This window comes from Choristoneura fumiferana, chromosome 21 (assembly GCF_025370935.1).
Source record: "Choristoneura fumiferana chromosome 21, NRCan_CFum_1, whole genome shotgun sequence".
NCBI lineage: Eukaryota > Metazoa > Arthropoda > Insecta > Lepidoptera > Tortricidae > Choristoneura > Choristoneura fumiferana.
The window spans coordinates 17,028,643-17,055,429 of record NC_133492.1 but is presented as its reverse complement, the minus strand read 5'-3'; the positions used below and the strand labels follow the sequence as shown (position 1 = coordinate 17,055,429).

General features: G+C 37.3%; 1 protein-coding gene across 2 annotated transcripts in view; it reads left to right on the top strand.

Moving 5' to 3' along the window:
* The first annotated feature begins 16,034 nt into the window (after positions 1-16,034).
* The window catches only part of fuss (SKI family transcriptional corepressor fussel), a 43,391-nt gene continuing 32,638 nt past the window's right edge, over positions 16,035-26,787 (top strand). For both annotated transcript variants that reach the window (XM_074103821.1, XM_074103820.1), the window contains exon 1: positions 16,035-16,093. The gene's annotated coding sequence lies outside the window, so the exon portion shown is untranslated. The remainder of the gene's footprint in view (positions 16,094-26,787) is intronic.

Sequence of the window (26,787 nt, the reverse complement as noted above, 5' to 3'; positions counted from 1 at the left end):
GTCATCATCAAACTCAGAAAATCAGTTATATACTTTCAATTTGTATTTATTTTAGCTATTGCCTGCGACACCACGCAGAATTCGTTTATCACCATCCCGCCAGAACTATGCTTTTTTCCGGGATAAAAACTATCACATGTCCTTCCCCGGGACTTAAGCTATCTGTATACAGAATTTCATCTAACTCGGATCAGTAGATTCAGAGATTCATCATCATCAGCCGGAAGACGTCCACTGCTGAACAAAGGCCACAATGAACGACAATTCGCCACTTGCATCCACCGCGGTTTCCCGCAACTCTCACGATGTCGTCAGTCCACCTGGTGGATTACCCCCTACAAACTCACAAACTCCTCTTTATAATATTAGTATAGAAAAACGATAACTCCACTGATTCAAATCAAAATATTTACGAAACAACTGTACATATTATTATGTCTCTCTCCAGATTTAACGCGAAGCCAACATTACATACACAGGTTTAACAAGGTTTGTGGAAACGTAAGCCCAACATTTTTCTGCAACCCTTAGCATTAAAGTCAACGGAACCCATTACAATTGTAAACCGATTACGAGACATAGTAACCCGGAGGGCGAGCGAATACGTAAGGCCGCGCGCACAATGTTACATCTCGGTGAATAGACATGAAGGGGTGTAATGCACCTTTAGCGTGAGCTTAGTGAGTATTTCTGTGACTGGGCCATGTATTTACTATAACTTAAAGGAGAAGTGAGTCCACTCTTATCAATGGGTCGACAACGCAACCTTGGCATTGTTCTAAAAAAAACAATGTTTATTTTGATATATATATATTTTTGTCGTTTTATATTTTATAATTGGGAACTAATAACCTGTGGCTACTTTGTTGGTCAATGTTAGATGTAATTGTTTATAATGTAAGTTTTATTGTACCGTTTGTGCCCGAATACATAAATAAATAAATAAAATAGTAGAGTAGCAGTAGTTTTTTTATTTTTTTATTTTATTTTTTGTTATTTTTTTTCGTTTAGGTTTTTTAATATTTTGTATTTTTTTATTCTATGATTTTTTATATATTAGGTATTGATTTATTTTGTTTTGTACTGTGTAACGTTGTATTAATAAATAGAAATGTAATAAAATAGGACTTTTATTTGTAGGATTTTAGTTGGGTTTTAATTTTTTTATCCCATTTAAAGGTTACCGGAATTATAGCTAACCGTAGTTGCCATGGCGTTAAAAGCTACGATTGGTTTTTTGGAGTCTTTTTGTATTTTTTATTTCAACTCCAAATTTGTTACTTTTACGGGTATCCCATGAAACCAGATATGAGATATGTATGCATAGGAAAAATTCGTGTCTAGATTCCTGTCCAGCGGTGGTGTAGGGGTTATAGCACGCAGCACGGATTGCTGAGGACCTGGGTTCGATTCCCAGCGCTGGTCTCTTTTTCTGGTTTTTCTGTGCATCCATGTCTCAGTTTGTATTTTCGATATGGTTAAAAGCTACGTTTATCTTTGCCCGTCACAATTATTTAAAAAACGTAGTGTTATCGATTCTGCTCGTTTTCTCTTTCTACCATAAAAAATGCATACAAGTTCCCCAAGTGCCCATACAAGGAATGTATTAAGTATTTTCATTTTCGTTCTAATCTCTATGACGTTTAAGTATACAAACCTCTAACTCAGAATGATAAGTGATAATTTGATAAATCGCTGGGTGAATGCAATGGCAGCATAATTAAAAATATTAAAATAACTATTAATTATTAATGGAATATTATTATTATTACTAGTATTGGACAGTCCAATCATTGCAGTCCATTACCTACTAGTTATTTTAATATTTTGACTTGTGTCACGTTTGCATTCACAAAGTGAAATACGAGTACTTTTAGACATAGATAGGTAAAGCATAATCAACAAATTATATAGCCGGTTAAGCGTGTGTCAATCTTAGAAAAAAAAAACATTGTAACGATGCATGTGTTATGTAAAGTTTCAGACAGTTTTAGTTCCTTCTTCATCTCTTTCATGTTTTGTTTGGAATCTAAAAATTGTATCAGTGTCTCTTTGCCTATTCTGTGACTTTAATAAAACAATAATAATAATAATTTAACGTTTATTTCAGGCTCTAGTCCCTTAGCCCCATATGCTTCATTGTGTTTTCAGTTCCCAAAGAAAGATCAGCGCCGTTCGCAAGACCGGCAGTTTGCTAATTTGCGACCTCAGGAATACTTAGTAGAAGGAGTGAGTTCAACGCTTTGTATGGAGGGAGACCACGTTCGGGACCATTGCGAGACATTGCATATTTTTTATTTTAGTCTCGTCATTTTTAACCCCCGACGCAAAAAGAGGGGTGTTAGGTATGTTTGACCGCTGTGTATCTGTCTGTCTGTCTGTGTGTCTGTTTGTGGCACCGTAGCTCTTAAACGGGTGAACCGATTTGAATGCGGTTTTTTTATTTGAAACCAGGTTTTCTATCGATGGTTCTTAGACATGTTTTATCGAAATCGGTTCAGCCTTATTTGAGATATTGAACTTTGAAGTGACAGTGTCGGGGGTTTTCCAACTTTTTGTTGGTAAGGTTAGTCATGTCATCACGAACAAATGCTTCTTTCTTTCTATTTGTCCAGTTGCTTGAAACAGTGAAGTACCAAAGTAAAGTAAAAAAAAAAAACAGAATACAAAGACCTAACTAAACCTTGCTTACCTCTCTTGCTTTATTTCTTACCTTGGAAAATCCCTATGTACCTGTATTTTCTGTAGTGCATTGTAAAGATCTCCCAAATCCTCACACACCGTATCACCCCGCAGGTGTATGACAACCTTTACCCCCCAAGCAAACTCTCGGCAATAGAAAGATGTCGTTAAACAAAGAGGCTATTGTACCCCTAGGGTTATTGTACCGGCGAATTGCAGACGCTTAAAATTTGCGGAAAAAACCCGACCCGACGGCGATCGGGTTAGGGTTGCCACAATACCTTAGTTGGCCACCCACTGGCTGTAATGGATTTTGTGGTTAGTTGTCGAGTGTTTTGTGGTTAAGTGGATAAAAAGCATGGGTTGAATTGAGCCCTATAATTGATCAATTGTTGTAGCTACTGTAATATTTTTTAGCCGCTAGTGAGAAATTGACGATGATAAGATTGATAAGCGTCGAGTATATTTGGCAAATAATAGTCGCGTTGTTTAATAAAGAGATTAGAAGCTCTAGCACTACTGGTGTACTTACTGCCGTAAGGCTATTTTTTGTCCTCCACGAAATTATTTTATCAAATTTTTTTGACGATGGAATCATTTTACACCTACTGATCGAAGATTATAGTTTATCTAAATTTTATCATGATCTATAGATATCATCTACTAAAATGTTTAAAATAAGGTAACTAACCAAGGGATCCTCTACATCCCTGTAAAATTTAGACATGTACCATCAGCCGAATAAGTGGTCTATCAATTTTTAAACAAGTTCCTATCAAATGAATATGTTGCTAAAGAACTTTAAAGTTGACAGACACGTCTATTGGCATTATTGTTTACTGACATGTAAACGATTATAGGCTGGTGGTACCCCATGTAAATGACTACTAGTAATTTTGATGAGTGTAGTTAAATTATAACTAGAATTTAAGTACACTTTTAAATCCAATTCACAAATTAACACAGCACTTTAAAACTTCAACAAATCCAGCAGCGGGCAACCCTAGGTTTGTTATTAATAACGGTTCGCTATTACAATTCAATTTGAGGCCGGCACGAGCGCCCGTAATCCTCAGATAAACTGAACAATTATATTAAAAGCAAACATGAAAATTTGCCAAATCTCCGAACAGTCGGCATTTAACTTAATAGCTTTGTCAGCTAACGACGTATTAAGCTTGCGGTTGGATAAACACGATGGATAAATTTGTATTCTCAGTGTTGAGCGTCCCTGGCCTGTTGGTATATTGTTACAAATAAGTATTTACTTATTACTAGCATTTACCAGGGGCTTTGTCCGCGTAGACCGTTAGGTCTGGAAGTCGAATTAAAATGGATTTTACTACATTCTACAATTAACATTTTAGAAAATCTCGTATCTCAATTCTCAAATCAATACGTCAATAACATATTAACCCTTGAAATAATGTTCTAAGGTTACGTTTCAACCAGAGATGTGTTCCGAGGAATGTGATTTCATGAACCAATAGAACGCTTCATTTACCTCGCCTCGCTTCGCTCAGCTGTTTCCACCAGAGCGGTGCTGTGCGAGGATAGGTAAATTAAGAGTTTCTATTGGGTCACGAAAAACCCCGCAACACATTCTTGCACGTCTCTGGTGGAAATGTAGCCCTAAAGTTCACTGAAAAATTATCGATTTTGAGGTACGAGCTTTCTTTAAAGTAGCGACAATAATTAAGTATACATGTATGTGTATATCGAAAAAGAATGTAAATTTTTTTTTATTAAAAATAACTTTTGAAATACAAAAAAGAAAAAACAAGTCTAGCCTCTAAAATTCTGCTTTGTGTTAGTTAAAGTTCAACAGTCAGGTCAGGAAACATTCAAAATCATGGGGGGGGGGGTTGAGGCTACCCGGGTTAAAAAAATTAGGCGTGACTTAATTAGTTATGTCGTTATTTTAGTTTAATTTTGCTCTTGTTTATTTTGACATATATTAGCCTAACTGTATTTGTAATTTATTTCTTGTATTTTAAACGAATAAATCATATAGGTATATATCCAAAAACATAATTAAAAATCGTGACAAGCTCAAAAATTATACACATTAACACAAATAGAGGTTTATACTTGTCTTTGTTAGCTGCTGTTGCCGACTGTACTAATCAAAGTTTAGAAGCGAATTCAATTTCCCTCCTTAATCCCTCGTTTGGAACTTCTGTCTCACGTTTGAGTTAAATTGCATGAACGCTATCCAAACTTTTATTCTATTTTACTCGTATTTAAAAACTAGCTTTCCCTCGGGAACTGTGCACTTTTCCGGGATAAAATGTAGCCTATGTCACTCTCGGGCCCATAAACTATCTCTATGCCAAAAATCACGTCGATCCGTCGCTCCGTTTCGTCGTGAAAGACGGACAAACACACAAACACACGCACTTTTGCATTTATAATATTAGTAAGTATGGATTAAGAACACCTAAAATTTTCAAAACTAAAATCAAGTAAATAAAAGCAAAGTAGAGTGTTTTTTTTTGGCCCTTTAGTGACTCAACTCAAAAAAAAAAAAATAAGGACATTGAATGAAGCGTTGGTGGCCTAGTGATTAGACCTATAGCGTCGCAAGCAGAGGAACGTGGGTACAAACCCCAGCGTGCATCTCACAGTTTTTCGAAAATCAAGTGCGAAATTATATTCGAAATTAACCACGAGCTTTATTTGAAGGAAAACATCGTGACCTGCACAAACCTGCGAAGCAATGGTGTGTGTGAAGTTCCCAATGCGCACTGGGCCCGCGTGGGAACAAAAACCTTAGCCCTCTTTTTCTGAGAGACCTGTGCCCAACAGTGGGACGTATACAGATGCTGATCTTAAGGTTAAATACCTATCGAAGCCACAATCACACCAGCTACCCGTAATGACTTGCCAACATCCACGTAACAATCGCATCATATTTACCCAGCCCCCCCTACCAACCCCCACGGTAAGCGGGTTACCCTAATTCCATCACACGCCCCACCGGCTCGTTATTACGTAAAACAACCTGTATATAATCACAGGATGTTTTACGTAAGTACCTACACTTATTTTTGAGAGAGGATGTGATCCGTATTTAGTTACGGCTCTACATCTGTAGTTGTTGTTGATTGAGAGGTCAATGTAGTTCAAACTCAAATTCTTTATTGTGTTAAATGTTGTGATGAAGGTTTTAAAAAGTATGTAAGTTTATACACCAAATACATATAATTATAGAATCAATTTATTTACATTTAATCATTCAGTCAATCAATGTCATTTAGTGTTACAGGTGTTACATAAAATTAGGTGGTATCGCTGTGTTTCGCCATAAGGCATACCAAATAGCTGGCACTAAGACATGCAGCATGCTATACCAATGAAACTAATGCACATATATAACGAAGTATACACATAATTAACAATTAAAATAAAACTACAATTTCTATGTCAAATTATGTAAATGGTGAAATGTTTCCATTACCAAACCGTTTTTTTGTATCTTTTTTATTTACTTTGCTTTACATTAGTCTTAAAGTAAATTGTAGTAAGTATGATTTTCGTTTCGAAAATATCATTAAATTAGCTGTTGCCCGCGGCTTTGCCCCCGTTCCAGTCTTTTTTACCCGACTGCCCGAAGAAGGTTATTTTAAAATTTTGCTACGCACAAACCTTGTCCTGACAATACCTATAAAAAATATCTATATCGGTGCCATCGTTCGGATGACAGGATCTTGCGCAGCGCATTCTTTTTTCCAAAGAAGACAATGTCTCCTACACCCTTCAAATCCAGCCGTTTTAGCGGAAAACAATAGACAAACTCACAATTTTTTCACATTTCAAATATAATTGCGAACTTTTTTTAAATAAGTTTTTATTTATTATTAAACGAGACTGAGGGGCTGTTTCAACATCCATTGATTAATTTTAACTGACGGATAAATGTGATGCCGTCTCTGTTTGTTTTGTTCGAATAGACGGGAGACGGCATCACATTTACCCGTCAGTTAAATTAATCAATAGGTGGTGAAACAACCCCTAAGAATACACACATTGAGAAAACATAAGCATAAGTAAATCTTATCTATACACAACTAATTTTGAACTTAAACACCGCAGTTGAATCTAGTCAGAAACCAGACTGAAAAGTAGACCTTTTTCCACTAGTTCTTTCAAGTCTCACAATCAATTTCCATCCCCCCTCCGCCCACTGCCCCCTTGTTTGAGCCCCACAATTTAGCAATTGTTAATTGAATCCACGTATATATAGTAGTTAGTTCACTTGATGGGTTGGGGTGTTTAATTTAATTTTGACTGGACTTTAGTTTACCTTGGAAGGTAAGATTTTATGTGAATTTAATGGTACTGTGGTAGATTTTTAATTTGCTGACCCAAAAAGAGGAGAGGAGGAGGGTGATGTAAGTTCGACGCTAATGCCTGTCTGTGGCATTTCATTAAAATCGGTTCAGGCATTTTTGAGAATTTTAACTGGGGGTTTCTCTGCTTCTCTAAGTTGGTTAGGTTGTTTTTGACATACATAAATGCTTTGTTATAGTCTAAATTGAAAATACTTAGTAAATTGTAGAAAATATATACATCTGCCAAAGAAATCATAGCGAAATTGGTTATGAAAAGGTTCCGCCCTGGTACGTGATTTAGTTTCCTTGGCTGTACTCATACTTTTTACACGATGTCAATTTTGGATATTCTAGCGGTTATTTAGTGGCCGAAGCCTCCCGTTCTGAGAGGAGGCCTGTGCCCAGCAGTGGAACGTATACCTATAGGCTGGGATGGTGGTAGATGGTATTTAGTATTTAATTCAATTCAACTGCCAGCTCGTAATCTAATAGTTTACGCAAGCGAAGTTCTGGTAAAGACCGTTCCAGAACAACACATCCGGGAAATAACATGTTTTCTTCAAAAACTAATTTCTCCAACAATTAAAAACTAATTAACCTGCCGTTAACCCCGTAATCCCCGGTAACAGGAGCCCATTAACTAAGCTGTTAGTTTAAGCATTACTAGTTAATTGATGGCGTCAGATTACATACTTACATATTGTTAACTTATACATAGTTACAGGGCGGGGCAGGAAGGACAAAGTTAATGTTGGCAGTGTTGCCAACTCCTAGAAACTCGAGTCGCTAAATTCAAAATCAAAAGTCGCTATCGCTAAAGTTTATTCCACCAGTAGCGAGCGGACTCAGGACTTTGTCTGGGAGAGACAACATAAGACACAAGAGGCCACTGATGGTCTGAAAGGTTGGGAGGCTTAACGAAAAAAAAAACAACTTAAATTAGAAGACTTCCGAATTCACTGAAATTGATTGAATTTTTTTTTTAATAGCTAAAGCTAGAGCGAATAAACGAATAGACCTTAAATTAAATAAAGTTTGAATTTCGTGCGCAAGCGCGTTTGTCGCTTTCCATATAGATCTCTTGGCACTCTGCTTGGCACTGTATATAATTCTCATCGTCGTCGAATTGACAAAAAATGTATCCATTATTGGTCCTAGAACTGTTTAAATTTGTATTCCAAAAGTCGCCAGATAAGTCACTAAACCATTTTTGTCGTCAAAACTTTTTTTTGGTCGCTAAGACTTAAGCAAAAGCCGTTATTCTTGGCAACACTGAATGTTGGGTTCAATCGCTGGCCAGTAATGTCAAGAGGTCACCCAACATCATTCCATTCCATATCGGCTCGCATATTATTGAAAGTCCGAATGTAATGTTTGTCAGAATGATCGTTTGTCATAACTGTTTTTTCTCCGAATCCAATGATTGTTCAGAATTGTTATAAAACAAACCTAACCTAAACTATAGTTTTCTGTAGGATGACCATATAAATTTTTTAGAAAAATGTAAGTTTTCAGCGGGAAAAAAATTATGACAAACGATGATTCGGACAAAAGTTACGGTATGACTAGCGAAGAGTATGCGAACTTTGGCGCTCCCCATTCCAGCCTATATACGTCCGACTTCGTGCACGTAGTTCCCACGCGAGCTCAGTGCGGTTGGGGAACTTCATTCACACCATTGAATCGATTTACAGGTTCTTGTAGGTTCCTCGCGATGTTTCCCTTTATCGTAAAGCTTGTAGGTAATTTTGAATGTAATTTCGCACATGGATTTTTAAAAATTCAGAGATGCGATCTCGGGTTTGTACCCACGAACATCTGCTTGAAGGCCCATAGGTCAAATTACTGGGTCACTGGCTTTTTATGTTTGACTGGTTTCCTAACACTGACAGATTATAGATGACATTACGTTTTTTTAAATAATTGTGACGGGCAAAGGTAAACCTAGTTTTTAACGCCGTGGCAACTATGGTTAGCTTTAATTCCGGTAACTTATAAATAGGATAATTAAAAAAAAAAAACTAAAATCCTTCAAATAGATGTTCTTAAATTCGCCTATTTTATGAAAAATAAAATAATAATAAACATTGTTTTTTTGAGACCAATGCCAATTTTATTGTGTTTGTTTACTTATTTTGTGCAATGAAGAGTATAAATACATACATTACATACCACCATAAAACAGTTCTACTCCGTACTTACGTGTTGATTCTACGAGTATTATTTATTATATTACCACTATAAAGCGCGTAACACACGAGACTACCTAAAGGTTAATTGCACAAACTCAAATAAACCCACTATTTATTGCAATTACTCGCGCAATCTGCGTACAATCAGGTAATCCGGTGCGTCTGCGCAGGTAAGGGCGGGAGCACACCGAGATTTGAGGTTTATAATAGGGTTGGCAATTCGTTGCGTTGTGTTCTTTATAAATTTGAAATTTATAGTTTGAAACGCATTGACTACCTATCACTTATCGATATAAATAAAAATGAATCACAAATGTATGTGTGTACACGCATAACTTCCGAACAACGGCACCGAATTAAGTAGTTACCTACTTATTTTTTCTTGAGTTAATTTTTGTTAACTACCTATTTATTGCTAAAATCACCTTAACTTGTCGACCACATTGCAGCGACTCTTTCTTCCTAAATGCTTGTTAAAGCTCATGTTAATTACGTAAACATTCGTTTATTTTTATTATATGTCACTTTGAAATTGGTCTCTGAAAGATACAAATGTTATATTTAGATTAAGATTTCATGTACAAGCTAAATACGAAAGGGGCAGCCGGATGACTCAAAAATGAGATTGCTTAAAACTATTTAATAAGAAAAAGAATACAGTAATTAAAAAAGCCGTGGTGGCCTAGTGGTTTGACCTATCGCCTCTCAAGCAGAGGGTCGTGGGTTCAAACCCCGGCTCGCACCTCTGATTTTTTCGAAATTCTTGTGCGGAATTACATTTGAAATTTACCACGCGCTTTGCGGTGAAGGAAAACATCGTGAGGAAACCTGCACAAATCTGCGAAGCAATTCAATGGTGTGTGTGAAGTTCCCAATCCGCACTGGGCCCGCGTGGGAACTATGGCCCAAGCCCTCTTGTTCTGAGAGGAGGCCTGTGCCCAGCAGTGGGACGTATATAGGGTGGGATGATGATGAATTAAAAAATGTAAAAATTAGAGTGATTTGCCTCGCTCGATGCTAGAAACGAAGTGCCGGTGTCGTGGCGCGGCCGCGGTGCCCAGGCTGCTACACTTGCTGCTGCATCAGCGTTTTCACCATCGTAGGTTTTAAATGAGGTCAAGCCAAATTGCGTCAGTTTGGCGCCGTGTGCATGCGACTTGCTCTTGGTCAGCGCTTTGACGGCGGTAGGTATAGTAGATGTAACAAACTTTTTCCACAACAATTTTTTTTTTCTATTCTATTCTATTCTCAGGCCTCCTCTCAGAACAAGAGGGCTTGGGCCATAGTCCCCACGCGAGCCCAGTGCGGATTGGGAACTTCACACGCACCATTCAATTACTTCGCAGGTTTGCCCAGTAGTGGGACGTATATAGGCTGGGATGGATGGATGGATGGATTATATTCTATTCTACATATATAACATATATATGCAGAAAACTAAAGGTAGGTAGGAACAGAAGGAATAGAAAGTTAGTTAGAGGGGTTTGTCATTTTAATTTACGGGAAACACATAACATTCAAAAAATTCATAAATTAGGCAACCCTATCCGTTAGGGCACTTGCACACTGTGCCCAGCGGTATAGCGCTTCGTAAGGGCGCGTGCACACGGTAGCAACAATGGCGGCGTGACGACACTTCATTATTCGCGTATTGAGCAGCCGGTTGTTATTATAGCTAGTGCTGTAACGCGTCGATCTAGGTAAAAAAATATCGATTTTTACATTGTAAAATAATTGCAAAGTCTTATCTATACCCTATTGCTATCACTTATTTTAACATGCTTTACTGACTACCTAGAAATTTCTATCGAAACCTCGGTGCATGAGCGAGCGGTTTTTTATTTGAGTACCTATCTAACGGAATTGTGATTCATAAGTACCTATTTGTAAGAGCGTCCTAATTAAAATCACTTGTATTTATTATCCCCTTATTTTAAAGTAAATTAACGAAAATAAACATGACTGTGTGGTTTCTAGGGTAATAAAATATTATTATATTTAGGGGCTGTTTCGCCACCCATTGATTAATTTTATTTGACGGATAAATGTGATGCCGTCTCCGTCTATTCGAACAAAACAAACTGAGACGGATAATTATTGGATGGTGAAACAGGGGATTATTCCGTCAGTTAAAATATCAGAAAATATATGACCAGTGTTTTTTTGTCAATCAAACAACAAATTATAATGATGAAGCGCGTAAATTTCGAGAGTGAGAGAGTCTTTTACCGTGAAATGGTTCCATGGTGGCTCATAAATTAAAGTCCTTGTTCGTACCTAAGTAAGTACGATACGATACGTTACATATGTTTAAAAGTAAGTTTATTACTGTAACAAAAATACAAGCACTAAATTAACCCGTATCGATAACGACGGTCCCCGCCCTGGCCGATCCATTCCCCAACCCTTTGCCGGCTTAATGCCATAATTGGGGGTTAAACTCAGCAGATGGGCATTATTATGACACTGATTATTTGCACGCGTCATATTCTCCTTCGTTATTTATGATCTTATCGTTTTGGCGCTATCGAGATTTTTTTTATGTCTTTTTCAGTGTCGTGCTGCTTTTTTATCCCACTGGGCGTTAATGGTTTGATGGAAAAACACTTTAATTGGTGATGCTAAGTTTTTTTACATTGAACACCAGTTATTTTTTCTATGATTTGGTGAGGATAGGCCACATAAGAGATATCTCTTTCTAGGCCGATGTTACATATGGAAGGCCGAAGTCCGAAGGAAAAGCGTCAGAAGTTGTAAGTATTTATGGGTCCGAGTTGAGAAATTTCGATACTGCGATTTATTATGTTGGAATTCTTATAATTTTCTACAATTTTAGTTCCTAGAGAAATGTTTTTTTTTAATTAAAAACCAGGTTCATATTAATTTCAACTTGATTCCACTTTCATATTTATTATTGAGGGAGGGGGGGAGGATTGATTTTTAAAAGCTAATTATGCTTTATTAAGGCCGGACAGTATTTCATAATAAATATATATCTAAATTTGTTACTGTCGACTCGCGACTTTTGATTTATGCGGCACCCTGACAAAAAGCCTAACGAAAGCCGGACAGACCGGACAAGAAAATATTTATTTATTGTCAAGTCATGTTCATTACAATAAGATGTCATAGTATAAGACAGTCCATGACGCCCTGTAAGGGTGAAGCCAGACGAGCATAATTTTATGAGTTGTGATGTCAGTTGCGTATTTTCGGTTGCGTTATTTTGGTTTAGAAAGAAAGAAAGAAGAAAGAAAATACATTTATTCACAACACAAGACAACAATATTATTAGGTACAAAAAAAAACAACACAAAGGTATGTGTCATTGCGGTTGTGAATCAGACACTGGCTCAGCATAATGCTGAAGCGTTAAAAACACCCCAGCGCTGATTTTCAGCCAGCACCGTCGGCAACCCTCGGACCGTTATAAAGACATACTACACACCATTAACTACATAAGACTACATAAATAAATAGATATTTTGTAAACTGTAAAACTAATTTATTGTGTGACTTTAAAAACATAAAAATAAATGTATTAGGTACGTAGATATATATAATTAATTTTACAACTATAGGTTTCACTCAAACGTCCTTGTGTACAGCGCATTTTGATTCGCCGTGTAGCACAAACTGGACTTTTATATTAAACCATCTGCAGCAGAAAGTACGCGACCGAAAACACGCGACTCAAAACTTAAAAAATTACGCTTGTCTGACTTCACCCTAAGGGCACACAACAGCAGTTTATAATACATGTATAAGTACCTACCTATTTGACCGGACACTTCCGTAAAAAGCAAAACATGTCTGGCTAAAGGCAGAATCGCTTCGCAGGTTTGTGCAGGTTTCCTCACGATGTTTTCCTTCACCGCAAAGCTCGTGGTAAATTTCAAATGTAATTCCGCACATGAATTTCGAAAAACTCAGAGGTGCGAGCCGGGGTTTGAACCCACGACCCTCAGCTTGAGAGGCGATAGGTCAAACCACTAGGCCACCACGGCTGTAACTGGAGATAGATAGACAATATCAATGATGTGCTTGTTACATAATTCCAGAAACACTTGTCTCACCGCCAGCGAGGAAACGATTGGCTATCGACTATTTTCTCGCTCAAGAAACGAACAAAAGATATAAGATCCTGTGTGAGTAAAAGAGACACATATATTAATAGTTGATCGCTGGCTGTTCACACTGTCGGCGAGAACTCGCTCTTACATCTTTTGTCGCAGCGACTAGAGCTATAAAACTCGCTGAGCTATAGATACTCGCTCAGCGATGTCAGCTTGGCGGCCGCCCCGCACGAGCGAGTCGAGAGGAGCGAGTAATCGCCCGTCGCACGCGAACACTCGCTTACAGCCGAGCGACAAAACTACACTCTAGTTACTCGCTCTACTCGCTTCTCGCTCATCGTCGGCGGTGGGACAAGTGCCTAACATCGCATCTACCTACATCAGGCTACATGCAATGTATTACATAAAACTTTAATATTTGAAAATATAATTTTCTCAAAATGTGCCCAGTGTACCTACAGATGTAACAAGTAATTAAGATTTTGCCATCGCATTTTGTCGGAAAAGTTCATTTATCTCTCTTTCTCAACTAGCTTACTGAAGTTTACTGAAGCTGATTGAGAGAGAAAGATAAATACGAACTTATCCGACATAACCTAACCAACAAAAAGTTGGAAAACTCCCGACATTGTCACTTCAAAGTTCAATATCTTAAAAACGGCTGCACCAATTTTGCTAAAACATGTCTTATAACCATCGCCAGAAAACCTGGTTTCATATAAAAAATCGCATTTAAATCGGCCCACCCGTTTAAGAGCTACGGTGCCACAGACAGACACGCAAACACACATAGCGGTCAAACTTATAACACCCCTCTTTTTGCGTCGGGGGTTAGGTAAAAATACGATGGAAAAACATCGTTCAATAGATCTGTACCTAGTTGTTATCAATATTAAAATGAAAATTGCACGTTATCTAAGCTCTCCTCCTCCGTGTATCGTCATCCTCATTGCGCTCGTGCCCTCCGCGAATAATATTCTGGCTTAACCCTTAATTAAGTCCTCTGGCTTAATTAATAATAATAATAATAATAAAATCATTTATTGCCACTGAAAATAAGACAGGTTACAAAATAAAAAACACATAAGCAGGTAGCAATTCCTTAAATACGTATAATTAATCATCATCATCATCATGAACGTCCCACTGCAGACACAAGCCTTCTCAGAACGATAGTAGTGAATGAAGTTTTTATATCGTAGCTATTTGAAATAGATATGTTGTGAAAATTTTGCAATCAGTATTTACCCTAGTATTTATAAAGAATTGGTGGTGCATTTAAAAATATTAGTTTCCTTAGGTATTTAAAACAAACATACGAACATAATATAACCTTACCAACGAAAAGTTGGAAAGCCCCCGACTTTGTCACTTCAAAGTTCAATATCTCAAAAACGGCTAAGCCGATTTTGATAAAACATGTCTTAAAACCATTGCTAAAAAACTTGATTTCAAATAAAAAACCGCATTCAAATTGGTCCACCCGTTTAAGAGCTACGGTGCCACAGACAGACACACAGGCACACATACACACATAGCGGTTAAATTTATAACACCCCTCTTGCCCTTTTGCGTCGGGGGTTAAAAAGAAGTGTGTAAGTATAATACATAATATTATAGGAAATGACTCTTTATGGGACATCACAATAGTAGGTAAGCGATACGGAAAACAAGTACCTAAGTAAGTAGGTAGGTACACCGAAAGAAAATGACAAGGTAAGCAATAGGCGGACTTGTCGCTCTCGCTTCAGAGCGACCTTTGAGGATTTTCAACAAAAATAAAGTGATTAGAACAAGAAAACAAAAATATATAAAACAAATATAAATAGGTAGGATGCAGTAACATATAAATAAAACGTAACAAACATTTATCAATAGCTGAACTGAAATCGAAAATATTTTTCTTTAGTTTTCTATTTTTTTTGTTAGTATAAACTCGAGATAATCTTGTTCAATGTAAATCTCAAGACAAGATTAGTTTTTATTCGAGCTCCTAGTTTAATTCCTGTTTAATAGATTAGGTACTATCATTTATTGTTAGGGAAGAGTGGGGCTCCTGGCACAAGCATGCATACATATATATGTATATACTTTTGTTTAATAAGAGGGTAGTTCTTCAAGCGTTTCAACCGCTATCAGTCTCCTGTCGCATATATTAAAGAAATGAGTACCGCATGTACAAAAAGTCGTTTTATTAGAACCTTCCATTCTTTCTGACTCATTTCTTCAGTATAAGCTACAGGAGACTGATAGCGGTTCAAACGCTCGTAGAACTACCCATGAGGCTTCAACCTTGCCTGATTAAACTATCTAAAAAAGCCATAAAACTTTTTTCATTTTAATTTTTAATTTTGATTAAACGCGTAGCTACTTGGCAAACAGTCGAATCTAAATACCTCTTTAACGCTGCCAAACAAAAATGACCTACTTACCACATCCACAGGCACCATTTATATTTAATCTTGTTTACCCGAACTCCAACACAAAAGAATCAGCTTTAATCGAACGAGCGAGGCGCGAACAAATTAATGCCATAGTAATTTCAATCACAAAATTAATTCTCCCGCCCGCCTTAAATAAGTAGTTGGCCCAATCGATACGGCCAGCGGGCGCCGGCGGGCGGCTGTTTGAGGTAAATAACGTTTTACTAGCTTCCTCATTGGTGGGTTGAGGGCGGAGTGGGCGGGGCCTGTGCAGGGCGGGGCGGGGATTGGCTGCAGCGGTTGGGGACCGGCAGTGCGGTCCCGGCTGCCGCGCGCGCGAGGTATGCCCCGGCCCTCAATAGTGTTGTGAGGATATTCTTAATAAGGTTGGTATTTTTTTAAGTTTTTCGAAAAAAATGTTATTATTTCCAATTTCTTTTAATAATGTATGGAAAAGTGTTGAAAATTATTATTTTTATATTATGATTACAAAGCGTGTAAAGTTTTTTTTTTTATTAAAAATTTATTTATGACCTGTGTATTTTAGTCATTTAATAGGGTGCTGCTAATTAATTTTTCGCAGGTATTTAGGCATAGGTAATTTAATCTTTAAATGTAACGTCTGTTTCTTTTGACATTTAATTTTAGCCTTAATTTATTTTTAGCTGACATTCCACCGTACTTTAATTATTTTTTATGTGTTACGTTTTTTTTTACTTTATTCGTATATGTAGGCAAAGTATACAGGTACACAAGGTGTAAATTAAATAAAAATAAGTGAAAACCTGAAAGCAGTTTGTTAAAAATCCCGATTAGAATCGATTACAATAACACTTAAGACTTTCAAGCAGGCTGTGTGTTGGTGTGTTTTTAAGGCAGTTAGGTAATATTTTTATAGCTTTTTATTTTATCTTTTTTTGATATTCCTGCTCAAATTGTCGCTTAAAATGTATCTGTCTATATGGAATTACTTATTAGCTTTCAAATATATGTTTTAAAATTCCCTCCATATTTTTTTCACGGACGCGGACGCCATATTGAAATATTATAAATCCTACGTCACTTGGACAGTTATTATAAATCTAATCAAACCTCATATGTTGGAATCCGTCCAGCAGTTTAGTCTACAAAGGGTGTCAAAGAAATATACATACGTACCTTCGCTCGAAAAACATAATCTTCCTTCGGCAAGTCGGGTAAAAAGTTAGTAAATGATAAATACTAGATTGCCAAAAATTTATAATTCAATCCGGAATTAGATTTTTTTGTATTTTTTCTTTCTAAATTAAACAAAAAATACGGACAAATAGCCGGTTAATGTTCCGTGTGACGTCACAGCTACGTAACGTAGGTAGGTACACTTTTTACTAAGGTGACGTCACGAGCTCTCATTCCTGCTCTTTGACGCGCCTCATCATTGTAATTTTTGTTCGATTGACAAAAGAAAAAATATGTGATCAATATTTACTAATAATGGTAATATAACTGGACTGACGGACTAAATAGGATTTTTTTTAACCCAGGACCCTAGTCAGTACCATGAATTCATGGGTCCTGAGGGGCAAGTACGAAACTCGAAAATCGAAGTTCGTATCGCACCGTCCCTTTCACTCGCGTATTAAATGACATAAGCGTCAGCGGGACGGCAACATATGAAGTTCGAGTTTTGCACTTCGTAGGATAGGGCCAGGGCATGAGCCTCTTCTATCAGTTGGTAAAATAAAACTACAATCGTTATTAAAGGCTGACCAGAATTATAAAAAACCTCGCCATATTGCGGAAAACCAATAGAACTAATTTCTTGCACTGGCAACACTAAATTCAAATGTCATCTGTATATTGTTGTCAAAGTTTAACGTTGTTTGCGCGTGATATTTTGTGTTTTTGTGCGTTAAAATGCCGAAAACTATCCATAGCCTTGGAAGGAAAATAATTAACAATGCATAAAAGTATTTGTCATAGAAAAAGTCTGAGGAATTATAAAATATTCCTTTAAATTTATTTTTATGATTTTTTGTAGTTGGTTCAAATTTTTGTTATATTTTTTTTTCACGTTTTTTGGTGAACATAACCTAAGATATACAATAGTTTAATGTCTATTTGCTGTCGCTTTTACGAAAGATCGCGATTTTCGATTCAGAGACGATTATTACTGAGTAGCCCTGGTGCTTCACCACCCGTTCCATTTCACCATATGCATTATGACGAGCATAATTTGCTTAGCAAACTGTGTTAAAGTAATTGAAATTCAACCCGTGAGGTACTTGTTATTGAGTAGAATTTCCTTTGGTCAAATGTGGTCTTCATTATCAGTGCCACTTCACCAAATGATGATTTTCAAGAGCAAATGCAGGAGTTACTACTAAATATATCCAAATTACCATAGGTATCTCTACGATATTTGAAGAGTTCCTACGATTTCCTTAGGATCCAATCATCAGACCTTTGATTGATTTGGTGCTTATGGGATCTAATTTAAGGCCTTCCTATACGAACGAAAAAAATATTTTTTTCAAATCGGTTCATAAATGACAGAGTTCTCTGGTAACTAACATAAAAAAATACAACCGAATTGATAACCTCCGCCTTTTTTTGAAGTCTGTTAAAAATGACAATTCTAGTCCAAACCAAAATCACAGCCGCACGCCCCAAAACGCAACACATTCGCGAGGAGAAGCGTAAGATTTAATTTCTGTCCCTGTTTAAATATAGATGGTCTCTTGTTTAAGCGCCCCCCCCCCCAAACCCCCTGGGCCCCGAGCCTAATTGAAACAAACAGGGGCGTCCGCGGAAAGCCATTATTTCTACATTAACTTTCTATCGCTGAAGATTAATTCTATCGCAAATTTAAGCGTGTTGTACTTGTTTTTTTTGAACGAAGTTTATTTAGATTAAGAGGTACTTAATCTGATGTTATTTAACAATCAAGCATCGTCTATGATTTCTTTAGATTAATTATTAAAAAGTCTGAAGATTGGAAAATAAATAGGATGTTTTAAATATCAGCCGGAAGACGTCTACAAATAATAAAATAATAAAATGGCCTCTCCTTAGAACGCCACAACTCGTCACTTGCTTACACCGATTGTCCGCAACTCTGGCGATAATCTTTAGTCCACCTAGTAGGGGGCTGTCAACTCTTCGTCTTCCGGTTCGCGGTCGCCATTCGAAGACCTTTCTCCCCCAACAGTAGATAGGTATCTTCGAACTTTGTGATCCGCAAAAACAGTTACCAAAAAATATGTGTACTACTGTAGGTACTTTTTTCTATTTTAAGACCAATGAATAATTTTATTTACTTGAATACGGAAAAGATATACAGAAGATCGCCGCCTCCGCCGCCTCGTCCCTGACTACGAGTATAACGCGTCCTTCTCACTTCCAAGGAACATTGCGGAACAAAAACTCTGTCATAACAATAAACAAAGTGTATAAAATAATAACGCCCCCATCAAAGTTAACTGGCGGACTGGCGTCATCAAATCTCGCAGATGCCATGCCTCCGCCTATTCAATTACTTTTATTAAGTAAATCAGACAATTTGCATGTTTATGCACTCGTGCTTTTTTATTTAAACTTTCTACAGATGGAAAAAGTTGTTTTTTTCTCAATTCCTATGGCGTAACTCGAACGGTTAACTTTGATTGTCTTTGCTTCTTGTTGCGAGCTTGTTTAAGTACTAGGGGCGTGTTTAAGGGGGTTCTGGAAGAAGGGAGGTTTAGGACATACGATAAACTCGCTTTAGATGACTTTGAAGTGACCACGGTAAGACGTGTTTTGAACAGGAAAGCTTAGGTATCATGCGAGATAGGTAAAATTTAAACGTGATAATTATCATATCAGTTGTGTTGAGTCATTCAGATTCAGGCTAGAGATGGGAAAAACTAATCACTTGAAAGAAAAGATTGATATGTATCATTTGCTCACCGAGATATATATCACTCGTCTCACTATATCAGTAGCTCGCAGAACGAAACATAACATTATTGCCTTATTGCAAATCACTTTCATACTTGTAACTTGCCTTCAATGATATATGGTTGGCAATAAATGACAAACATCTAACATCAGAATTTTGTCAACCATCATCGCATTATCTAGGCAAAATAAGAGTCTGTGCAAGTGAGCTAAATGATAAGATGATACATTCGGATTTGAACTGATATAACGAGTGATACAGTTCAGCGAACTGATAGAGCTTCTTTGTGTATATCATTCGTGAGCTACCCATCTCTAACAGATTGGGTCATTTAGGTCATATAATGGTCAGTTTTAAAGCTCGTGCTTGATAAAGACATTCTACTAAAACTTTCTTTGATTGATTTTGATTTATTTTCATAACTTCCAATCTGGATTTTCCGTTTATTCCTTTTAGTCTATTCTTTAAAGTGTCACATATTAAACGGGACGTGAATCGGATTAAGCGTGACAAAAATGTATGAAAATATAACTCAAGTTGCAATGGCGTGTTATGCGAGAAATTGTGTCTACTTAACGGGAGGCGTTTTTCTGTAGATAAATAATACACATATATAATAATATTCATCGTAAGATTGGTTTTTTGGAATCTTTTTGTATTTTTTATTTCAATTCCAAATTTTTTGTTACTTTTACGGTCATCCCATAAAACCTATATCGATAATACAAACTGAAATATAGATGCACAGAAAAACCAGAAAAATAAGACCAGCGCTGGGGATCGAACCCAGGTCCTCGGCATTCCGTGCCGTGTGCTATACCGCTACACCACCGCTGGGACCTGGGGACCTGGGTTCGATTTCTGGGTTATTTTTCTGGTTTTTCTGTGCATCTATATTTCAGTTTCTATTTTCGATAATATTCATCGTCCCAGCATATTACGCCCCACTGCTGGGTACAGGCTTTCTCTCAGAATGATTAATATTATCTTGCCGAGTGTTTAGCAAGGTAATCAATCATTCAAGCAAGTAACTGCAAGCTTAAACAGCTACCTTCCGTTAGATACTTAATAGAACAAGAATAAACACTAAGCAAACAGCCAGCCTTTAACACACCCACCCAGAGTCAATTGTTAAATAAATACCTACTCATAAGTTAAATCAACAGCGCCCCCTAAGCTCTATGCAAACAATTCCATCCCGAACAAAGATCTTAAACAAACGAGTGCAAAATTAATCGTCGACGGTTATTTACTCGATTTGCGCGCTTAATCGAGTCAAGACGGGGTTAATTCGTCGATTAATATTTAATCGGTGCGACGGCGACTATATGTCTAAGCGGAGTGTTTGAGTTTTGAGAGCGATTGTTAAATAAAAGATGGGATCCGATTGTCAGAAGGCTTTTTGTTTTGCGATTTGGCTCGAATGGTTTGTTTTAAATATGGATTGGGGAGTGTTTTTTTAGGCTGGGCTAATTAAAAATGTATGAATCATTTTACTATTGTATAAAAGGATGGTTTCTGTGGCTGGTCGTGTCGCGAAGTATGTTTGACAATTTTGACATTTTGTGTCAAGTAAGAGATTGGTTTATAAGGAGCTAAATGAGCCGCAAGCAAAACTGTACAATGTATGAAATATGTACCTGTCTTTCAGATTATCCGATCCGATATCGGATTATATTTCATACATTTTACTTGCCCCGATATCGTATCGGCGTCCGATACCGATATCAAATCGGATAATCTAGAAACGCTCTAACGTCAAACTGACCTTACGATACCAATGAAAAAAAAACTACTCTATGGAAAGAAAAACGCGCTGTTGCCATTCATTAATAATAAAATAACAAGAAAATAAATTAGAATTTACCTACGCAAATTTACATATTGGAAAATAATAACATCGGGGCTTTCATGAAAAGGGCTTATACTTTTTCAAAAGGCCGGCAACGGACTAATGACTCTCATGGAGTAGTTGGTACTCATGGGCAGTGGTGATCAATGTGATCATTTCCTATCAGATGACCTTCAGATGACCCATGACATGATTTGCTCGTTTGTCTCCCTCTCATAATAAAAATAAAAGTTATTAGTTTACGAAATTTTCATGTATGTGGTAAACAGGAAATGAGAAAGGAAACAGGAAAAATACCTGTCTCTTTTCTTTCAGGAGCACCCTGTAAATTATCACCGTTGACGCGACAATGCCAGCCGGCGGCCATGTTGGCTCTCCGGGCTCCACATTTTTCATACAATTGAATTTCTAAATAACCTTCCATTCTGTTGGATTTTAGGCGGTGTTTGAAAATACATACGTATTTCAATTTTGAGTCTTATTCTCCTAAGATATGATACAATGTGATAAATCTTTTCAAGTGTAGGTAACTAGAATCCTATAGAATTACTCCTACAGTTCTACGAGTAGGAATTTTTAGGATTCTGTAGTCATCATCATCATCAGCCAGAAGACGTCCACTGCTGAACCTTTGCCTCCCCCCTTAGAACGCCACAATGAACGACAACTTCGCCACTTGCATCCACCGGTTACCCGCAATTATCACGATGTCGTCAGTCCACCTAGTGGGTCCATCGTGTCGGCTATATATATATATAAGCCGTGGTGGCCTAGTGGTTTGACCTATCGCCTCTCAAGCAGATGGTCGTGGGTTCAAACCCCGGCTCGCACCTCTGTGTTTTTCGAAATTCATGTGCGGAATTAAATTTAATATTTACCACGAGCTTTGCGGTGAAGGAAAACATCGTGAGGAAACCTGCACAAACCAGCGAAGCAATTCAATGGTGCGTGTGAAGTTCCCAATCCGCACTGGGCCCGCGTGGGAACTATGGTCCAAGCCCTCTTGTTATGAGAGTAGGCCTGTGCCCAGCAGTGGGACGTATATAGGCTGGGATGGGGAATATATATATTGGACATTGGGAATATATACAAAGACGAAGAGCGTGATAGTTCCCGCCGCGCTAAAAAATGTCCCACGGTGTGACATGACGTAAAATGACAAAAAAAAAAATAAGTACGAGTCCCATAATTATTTTCTGAGAATCTAACTGACTAATTACTAATTAAATGACTAATTCGAATCTTTAAGACACTAGCAATCCGCAAATCGCAAAAGTTAAAAGCGTTAGAATATAAAAAAGCTATTTAAATTTCCAATGCAATATTAATCTAAAACTTTTAAAAATCCGATCCCTGCTTGAAAGGAAACTCAATTAAAGCTCGGGACCCCAAACTATGCAGCATACAGTCGCGCGGAACAATTGGACAACTGCGGACGTCTCCAAGGAGCGCTTGCGCCGGAGTGGGGTGGCTGTCCGTCAGGCCAAGTAGGGACATTCTCTTAAATACAGAGCGGTTAGCGTAAGGTTTTGTCGTAAATATAGAATAGGATAGAATATAATTGAATTACGTTTATTCACAAAATGTTAAAGAATACAAAAACAAACAAATAATGGTGTGAAGCCAAAATGGTCTCCACTCAGCGGTGCCGTTGACACTACTAGCGTTCAAAATCAAAGTCAAAGTCAAAATATCTTTATTCAATTTAGGCTATAACAAGCACTTATGAATGTCAAAAAAAAATTACCACCGGTTCGGAAAAACCTCTGTTGAGAAGAATCCGGCAAGAAACGTTGTTAAGTTAACGGCGCTGGTTTTCTGCGGAGCCTGCGAGGTGTGCGGGACAGCATACTGCGCGACTTGCGTCATGCGAGTAATAGGAATACACAGTACAATACAATACAATGACTCTTTATTGTACACCAGAAATAATGAAGCGATACAGAAAACAGGTACACAGAATGAAAATTACAAGGTAACAGTACCTACTCGTATTAAATATAGCAAAGATAAAGACTAACCCCCTTATTCATAAACGACAATCAAACCTATTTTAGTTAAAATGCCGCTAAAATTCGTTTTAGAAAGGGACAAAGCATTTGTTAGTTAACATAGGCTTGTTAAGTTTTATGAATAAGGGGGTATAGGTTTTATGAATAAGCTCCGAGTTGCTCAGCGAGCTATTGAGAGAATTCTGGTCGGGGTTTCTCTACGGGATCAAATCAGGAATGAGGAGTTACGTAGATTCTACGTACGTCGTAGAAAAACGAGTTGAAGTGCCAATGATCAGGGCATATAGTACGGAGAACAGGATGGCCGTTGGCACAGAAAAGTTCTCGAACGAAGACGGAGGGAGAGGCCTATGTCCAACAGTGAACTTGCTACGTCTTATATGATGACACGTGTCTGCGATAAGATTTCAAATGCGATGAGAACAGCCCGCTGCCGATTTGCTCATAGTATTTAAGATAGCAGGCCATACTAAAAGTAGCTACCATAACAAAAAAATGTGATCGTTAGTTTTTGAATAAATCCAATTTTTATGAGATATAAAATTCGTGATAAGAAAAATTACAAGAAAATTCGTCATGGTCATGAGATAGTCACATGATATTAAAAAATCTTGAAAAACTCATTTCGCTTCGAAGGTTAGTATACAACAGTGATTGAAACTCTAAGTAGGTACGTACAATAGAAAAATGTGTATACACGTATCATAGTCACCCTACAAGCTCGACAGACGCTCGAGTGTCCCGATCCGGGATTATCCGCAGAAATGCACAACATGTTGTCAATGCGTGCGGGATTTGTCCGCAATTCGGTACTTGTCGATATGTAGGGTAGTTTTTTTAGGGCGCGTGTAATACGTGTTAGCTTTTTGTGAGTAAGATAATGTGGTTACTTTTTTATTTGTTACCCATAACTCGATAGATGAGGGATCATAGAAATTTTGGCCAGTTTTTAAGATATGAGTAAAATATAGCTACTCAGCCGCACAAAATTTGGCCCACTCTACAAACAAAATTACCTGTTACTGCATACATTTGAGGGCCAGATTTTTTGCCGCTCAGTATACTTTTTGTCTTGAATTTCTTCTGATCATTAAGTACTTTATAAGAGGTTGTGTTATCATGTACCTACCTTCCTAATTAATGTTAGCAGATACCTAGATGTAATGGGATGTCTATATTTTATTAAAAACTAGCTGTGCCCGCCACTTCGTCCGCGTGGACTTAGATTTATCTCAGTCAGTTATTGTTTTGAATGCCTAGCTAGCAGCTTACACAAGATACATAATATGAAAGAAAGAAGAAAGAAAGGTTTATTTTGGCTCCATAAGTACCACCTAAAACTAAGACTAAAACTATGTCACCCAAATGTTCAAATGCCATCAAAATGTTCACTTCTTATTCATAGTTACCGAATAAAATACCTTAGCTTGTGGACTTACCCCGATTAGTTTATCTAGTTTTTATTAAAAATATGATTTAAGTAATGCTCCCAAAAGATAAAAAAATGAATACCTGACACCTAAAAATTTAGGTGTTTAAATTGTCAGTGCATCATGACATGAAACAAAATATACTTTGGTACCATAGGACAAAAGGTAGTAAAAAATAACCATACAATAAAGGCCACGGTTTTTTACAAGCTTTTATTTTTGCCCTGTTCGTTGTTGTTGTTTTTGGGCTAAACATGCTAGTTCATTTGACCCACATCCAATAGTCAGTTGACTTGACATTTAGTATATGTGAGTTGGATAACAATACAAATACAATCATCAAAAATTAGAATCAACAAAAAAAGCTTGCATTGAAAATGAAAATTTTAATGAAACTTATTAACATCCACTTTTCCATGTTCAGGTGGAGTGTAGTTAATCACCAAGGCCACCCCAAAAAATCAATGCCAACAAAAACCGTCGAAATTGTAACAGATAGCATTAGTTCCGTAAGACAAGTGCAGATGTGCCCTCCATATGGCATACGGCGAAATAATTACCAGTCCCGCGCCCGCGCAGTTGAGCCGTGAAATGCGGGATATGATTAATATGGTGATGATATTTTGTTCGCTTTTTTATTTGAGACGAGGGTGATGCTTGGCGATGACGTTTTACTTGGAGGGTGTGAGTAGGAAACCTTTGTTCATATGTGTTATAGTTTCTTTGGAGCATTTAGATTACTGTAAGGTCGGAGTACTTTGACCTAATGATAAATAACTATAAGAGACTCAGAGATACCACAGGAGACCGAAGAGCTGGCAGTTTCCTCGCTCAACACATCAGTCTTGCGATCCAGCGGGGAAATGCTGCCAGCATCTTTGGTACCATGCCGCAGGGTCCATTTTTAGATTTATTATAGTTTTAGCTTATTTAATTTTATTGTACCTAATATACCTTTTTTTAGTTGGACCTGTATTGTTCTGGGAATAAAACTACGTATTTTAATAACTTTGGCCCATAATATGGAAACAATATTATAGAAAGATCTAATAAAAACACTAAAGCGTAAGTGGTTAGTTAAAACTAACCATATAGCAATGTGTCATAATTGCAGTGCAATAATAAAACCTGGAACAAACTGATTTCATTACCGAAAGTTCCCCGTCAGGGTTAAAGTAACCCGATCCTACTGTAACTACCTAGACAGAAAGTATAAATCTGACTTTGACTATACCTATTGATTTTATAAACGTCCCGCTCAAAAATTCATAAAATCATGTGACTAACAGTAATAAAAGTTGCCTATAATTGCTTACGGGCTTTCACAAAACAACAGATAACAGCTAATAAACCCTCGAACGCTACAAAAACGAACACTAACATATGCAATCATTACATTAATGTAATGTCATTTAACTTAATCAATTATTTGGCCCGCAGGGGTGGCGCGGGCAAACTAATCGGAGCCATAATGGCCCGTTGTCGCGGCCGCTTGTGCCAGCCCTATGTTGATTTTTGACATTAGGGCTGGAGATTTATCACTTTAAACTTGAGTCTTGACATGTTTTGCAGCGGTTTAATTAATGTTTTGACGCGAAACGGGGCATGCAGTTTATGATACGAGGTTTTAAAGGGCGTATCAATTGAAGTTGTCATGAAAATACTTATCTTCAACCCCAACCGATGAGATGACCGTGACCAATCTGTCAAAATGTGTACCGACTTAGAAGAGAGATCAATTCGAAATTTTTGTTTTCACATTATAAACAAACAGGCAGAGATATAAAATGAAATGGTAGATAAATGGATGAGGTTGATGCAAAATCAGCTTATTCTCTTCGTGACTACCACATCCAGTTTCAGTCGA